Source organism: Littorina saxatilis, linkage group LG1 (assembly GCF_037325665.1).
Source record: "Littorina saxatilis isolate snail1 linkage group LG1, US_GU_Lsax_2.0, whole genome shotgun sequence".
NCBI classification, from domain to species: domain Eukaryota; kingdom Metazoa; phylum Mollusca; class Gastropoda; order Littorinimorpha; family Littorinidae; genus Littorina; species Littorina saxatilis.
Genome location: NC_090245.1, coordinates 105,296,665 through 105,302,910, shown reverse-complemented (window position 1 = coordinate 105,302,910; position 6,246 = coordinate 105,296,665). Strand labels below are relative to the sequence as shown.

General features: G+C 40.8%; 1 long non-coding RNA gene across 1 annotated transcript; it reads left to right on the top strand.

Moving 5' to 3' along the window:
• Positions 1 to 841: 841 nt before the first annotated feature.
• Positions 842 to 5,341, top strand: LOC138948883 (uncharacterized). The gene is made up of 4 exons (XR_011450118.1): positions 842 to 956; positions 1,480 to 1,611; positions 2,313 to 2,396; positions 4,291 to 5,341. It is a non-coding gene; the product is annotated as an uncharacterized lncRNA (long non-coding RNA).
• The last annotated feature ends 905 nt before the right edge of the window (positions 5,342 to 6,246 follow it).

The window sequence follows — 6,246 nt, the reverse complement described above, 5'->3', positions numbered from 1 at the left end:
AACGATCAAATTAAATACCAGAACACAAAAATACCCATAAGAGTATTTATGTCATGCATGTGTTATCAGCAGACAACTTCTGGTGCATGGTAAACCATTGAATTTTACATTTGCTGAGTTGGGAATATTTACTGCTGAGCGCTTTTGGTACGAATTTCGTCTGCTGTAAATGCAGCCTTTTATTCCCTATCAAAGACAAAAAAAACGATTTCTGAAGTGGCTCTGTATCTGAAATCCCTTAAATAATTATAAGGAACAATACCACAAAGTATGATGTTTGTTGCAAGATGTGAATGATTTATGAGTGCGTCTGCAACATACGAGCCCCACTATTTGAGAACACTGAAAGTGTTTAGGGTGAACACTTAAAGTGTTAGGGTGAACACATTTTTACACTTTTGGAACACAGAAAGTGTTCTCAATGTGTTATCCTGAAGCATCTTCTGCTACCTGAACACTTTTGGAACACATGGTAAACACTTTTTTGCACAGTGGAACACCAGGTGAACACACGTGTTCAACAAGTGTTCCACTTCGTCTTTTAGTCATGCTCCGAATAAAATAATACATTAAAAATATTTGGACCATGAGCAGATTCGAACCCGAGACCTTCGCCTTGCCATGTCAGCGCTCTACCGATTGAGCTACGGAGACTCGTCGGGATCTAGCGTCGCTTAGAGTATATAATTTTTATACCCCCTAGACCGCTGCGGGACGTTTTTTTTGTTTTTGTTTTTAATCGTGTTGTGCTTATATTTTTTCATCAAACATTTATTTCATCTGAGACATCTAATAAGCGGTAAGTATTAGCATTTTTATTTTTACAATTTAATAATGTTACTAATTGTCCCATCATCCTTCAGCTGGACCAAAAAAGAACGTTGACACTTTTAGATCTGTGGACCTGTCTGCGTTGTCGCTGCGTTGATTTGGCTCAGGATTTCCGATTGTTATCTGTAAGTTGCTTGCTGAGATTTTGTATTAATTCATCTAAGCTTAGTCACTCGTATTTTTGTTGTAACATGTTCCTGTTACTTGTATCTGTGGACGTTTGAAGACAATTTCTCTAATTTTGCTGTCGCAACGGTTTCAGCTGATCAGTGGACCTTTTACATTAGTTCTGCGTTGGTAAATAAACTCTATTTCAATTTGATGTTGATTTTTTATTCTGGTTGATGTGCTTGGTTTTGTGTTATTGTTATACTTGTATGTCCAGGGGTTCCTTATAATTATAATGGTGGTCCAGTGAACGATACCTTCCGCCTGTGGTCAGAGCAATACATTTGCAGATTTTCGGATTCTTCTTCTTCCTTGATGTACGATCTGCACGCTAGATAAAGTGAAGCGGTAGGCTAAAAACAGCATACATTAATGAACAACATTCATCATAATAGTGGCCAGGTTGATTGTGTGCGCAATTTAGAATAATTCTATGCATGCTTGGTTGTATTTGATTTCACAGATCTATCACACTTTCAGGGAACTGGGAAGCCGTTTGAGCTGATGTGCCCATGTGGCGAATCGATGTGGGCGTAACCTGCGGACATTTCTTCTGAATTGCACTGAGGATGAACAGGAGGCACTGACGGCAACCCAGACGTGTTTACCAAGGTACGCATGTCCTGCATTTGCATATAGTGTGTAGTTTTGCAGAGAAATATTGACTTTCAAATTGATCTGATAAGTTTTGTTTGTTTGTTTGCTTAACGCACAGCCGACTACGAAGGGCCATATCAGGGCGGTGCTGCTTTGACATTTAACGTGCGCCACACACGAAGTCGCAGCACAGGCTTCATGTCTCACCTAGTCACATTATTCTGACACCGGACCAACCAGTCCTAGCACTAACCCCATAATGCCAGACGCCAGGCGGAGCAGCCACTAGATTGCCAATTTTAAAGTTTTAGGTATGACCCGGCCGGGGTTCGAAGCCACGACCTCCCGATCACCGGGCGGACGCCTAACCACTAGGCCAATTGTGCCGGCGGTTGCGGAATCATTGATTATTCTATTTGCTGAAATACTCTGTTTCAAAATTAATATCTCCGTGCAAAACACACCAGACAGTCGCCAAACTCATATGTGGACACACACACACACACACACACACACACACACACACACACACACACACACACACACACACACACAGCCAGCCCCCTCTCCTTCCACATTTGATAGAAATCTAAATGTTGATACACAGTTTCACAATAAACAAAAGTATGAGAATCAGAACACTTGTCAGTGTTGCTACGATGTGGAACTTCAGTAAAATAGTGTTTGATTTCTTAACATGCATCTTGTGTGTGCAGGAACCATACTGCTTGGCTGAGGCAGTTCACTTTCTGGAGATGGAGCTAACAGTAATGCGACGAAACCTTGTGGATGCACTTCATGTAAGTTTAAGCTTTCTGTGGGATACAGCGCAGTTACATTTTGAGAATGCTGCCTTATTTTGCAGTCTTCTCCTTAAAAGGTGGAAAAAATATACATATTTTTAAGTTCAGTGAGTGCTGAGGCCTGCAATGATAAAATGTTTTCCTGAACTAAGTCTACTCAGAATTTCCATTCGTTATGGTAGAGTAGTGCCGTAAACACTGAGGCCAGCTTTAGTCAAAGCATGGCCAACAGACAGCACGCTGCTGATCCGCTTGGATCTGCCATTGCCGCTAACAGTGTATGCAGGGTGCATTCAATATGACACCCTTTTCTTTTGAAAATATTCTCATCGGAGTTTATGATTGGTTTTGACAGTGATCGCTGGCCTCCAATGGTCGCTGACAAGGTGTTTTCCTTCGGTTCACGAAGGTTTAGCTTGAGATCACGTGAGTTAAAAGCGATCCGTTTGTAAGTTTTGGTTAGTTTGATCTAAATAATGAAATATTTTAGAAAATTATGATAGAAATTAGAATGCATTTTATATTAAAGAATGCATTCCATATCATGGAACACATTCTATATTTATAGAATGCATTCTATAAAATAGAAAACATTGTATAATATAGAATGCATTCAATCATACTTGTCATTTGCCCAGAAATGTATTCTATTATAGAATGCATTCTATAACGTCCAACAATGCATTCTTATGATAGAATGCATTCTTATGATAGAATGCATTCCATAAAGCGCCACAAAACTTCTACAGGCCAGCTCGGTATGGTCCCTGCTTCGAAAGCAGATCTACAAACACTCTCACACACAGCTCTCTCTTTCTATCTGTCTCTATCTGTCTCTATCTGTCTCTCTATTTGTCTCTCTATCTGTCTCTGTCTGTCTCTCTCTGTCTCTCTCTGTCTCTCTGTCTCTGTCTCTCTCTCTCTCTCTCTCTCTCTCTCTCTCTCTCTCTCTCTCTCTCTCTCTGTGCGTGTGTGTGGCTGTGTGTGTGTAGTTCTGCTTCTCTTTGCGGGGCTGGCCTGTTGTAGTTTCGGGACATTATGCATATAAATTATAATGCATTTCAGGACGTTAAAGAACGCATTCTATCATAAAAAGCATTTTGGTATTTTGTGTAAATTAGAATGCATTTTATCTTAGAAGGCAGTTCGGGACGTTATAGAATGCATTCTATAATATAGAATACATTACATAATAAATGATTTCCTTATAATTCATTATTTAGATCAAACCAACAAAACTTAGGTAGTTTCTTTACAAACGGATTACTAGAGGGTGCATTCAATATGACACCCTTTTCTTTGAACTAAAACTCATCGGAGTTCACGATTAATTGCGACAGTGATCTTTGGCTTCCAGTGATTGTTGACAAGGTGTTTTCCCTGGGTTCACATAGGTTTAAGAACGAGTTAAGGAAAACGGGCGTGCTCAAGGCGCCTCGCCACATTAGCAGTACGGTTTACTGCTTACCTTATATAAACAATTTGTAGAGTGCCATTTTCCAGAGTGGCCACGCGCTAATGAAATCCTTGCGAAAGACCTATTTTAATTCTACTTTTTGTTCTTAGGGACAGACTCCTGCTTCAAGAGGGATTACTTTTTACATTCAGTCGTGTGTGCATGTGCGTGCATGCGAGTGTCATTGTGTGTTGGGAAGGTGAAAGCGAATTGGACGTGACGTATTTGTTCTCTGTTATGTGACCTATGCCCGTTCTGGAATAAAAAAAGTTTACCTGTAACTGCGATTGTTGGAGATCTGCTGACAGCAAGAAGAAGTCCACTATTAGTTAAGATTTACACTTCAGTGTTATCAATTAAGTACAAACGTTTAACACAAACCTGTTAAGAGTTGGAAATGCATCATGTTCTAAAACTCACTTTTATTTCGAACAGGATGTTCCGGACAGCGAGTTGAAAACTAAACCAAAGACCAAGGGCCTGGAATCCTCCCAACTCTGAAGGGTGTTTTTGTTATCGGACTTTCGTGTGTGAACTTTCAAGATGGGGTTTACCAGAGCTCCGTTCATATTATTTAATAGCAACATATACCGAGCAACAAAAGAAACGCGAAAAAATTCTGCAATGTTTGATTGACAAAATCTCGAACAATTATGGAGTTAGAATTATCAAACCACAACATTTTGATGAAGGCATGTTTGACACAGCTGTTGCGTGAGTATTTTGATGCTGCGATTGTTTCAACACACGGGACAAAACGAAGTTTTGGAGGTCAGCCTTCATCGCGTTCTCTGGCCACTGATCGGACACTGGTTGCTTCCAGTGATGTTCCTGGTATTGTCAGCGGCTGAATTGAATCGATGTCGAAGACGTTGTGGAAGGAAATTGCGATCTTGTCTTATTGGGGTAATGCGAAAAAATCTACCGCGTTGCATAACTGCAGTGCTTCCAATGTCACCAGAACATTGCAGAAGGTGATAAACTGTTGACACATGCACGTTTAAAGCCCATGCCAGCGCTTCTGGATCACCCCCAGCTTTAAATCGACCTGGCATTTTGGTGGTGTCAATCTTGGCATCCTGGCTGTTTCAAAAGTGAGACTGGCAGCAAGCGTGCCATGGTCTCTTTTGGTTGCTAATGCATTAGTGAACACATCTCACACATCAGATTTCTCCTGCTCTACTTGCACGTGCTGCGAGCGCGCATTATGTGTTTTACGATAAACCTGCTTGTCCCGTGTGTTAAAACAGTCACAGCATCAAAATAATCACACAAAAGCAAGGTCAAACATGCCTTCATTAAACTTTTGTAGTTTAATAATTCTAACTCTATAATTGATGAAGATTTTGTCAATCAAACAATGACGAATTTTGTTGCTCGGTATATTATGTGTTCAACAATTCCTACCCCAGACCCGTTTGTTCTGCGACTGCTGCAGACATTTCTTTTTGTCAATTAAAAATGCTTCTTTGCTCACAAAATTTGATTTTAATGTCTTTCTGAATTGTATGACAGTGCAGGATGAAAGTGTTCCAAAAGTGTTCTAAAAGTGTTCTAAAAGTGTTCCAAAAGTGTTCCAAAAGTGTTCTAAAAGTGTTCCAAAAGTGTTCTAAAAGTGTTCCAAAAGTGTTCTAAAAGTGTTCCAAAAGTGTTCCAAAAGTGTTCTAAAAGTGTTCCAAAAGTGTTCTAAAAGTGTTCCAAAAGTGTTCCAAAAGTGTTGACCTGAACACTTTTATGTGTTCAGAAGTGGTTACAGCAGGGTGAACACTTAAAAGTGTTCAGATGTGAACACTTTTGGAACACTTTTGGAACACTTTTGGAACACTTTTTTGTGTATAGAACACTTTTTGTGTTCCAAAAGTGTTCCAAAAGTGTTCTACTAAAAGGGTGTTCAGAAGTGGTTACAGAAAGGGTGTTCAGGAGTGGAACACTTTTGTTTAGAGTGCAGTCACATTATTCTGGGGGCGGGGACGTAGTTCAGTTGGTAGCGCGCTGGCTTTGTAGCCAGTTGGTCGCTATCAGCGTGGGTTCGATCCCCACGTTCGGCGAGAGATTTATTTCTCGGAGTCAACTTTGTGCAGACTCTCTCCACATTATTCTGACACCGGACCAACCAGTCCTAGCTCTAACCCCCTAATGCCAGACGCCAGGCGGAGCAGCCACTAGATTGGGGCTGTGGAGGGGGGGGGGGGGGCGGTAAAAAAGATGATTTTGTTTATTTAAAAGAGGATTGCAAGATCGATAGATAGATGAACAGATTGATAACAAGGTAAAGTGCGTGCCTGTGCCTTCCTGCCTGCCTCTCTCTCTCTCTCTCTCTCTCTCTCTCTCTCTCTCTCTCTCTCTCTCTCGCTCTCTCGCTCTCTCTCTCTCTCTCTCTTTCTCTCTCGC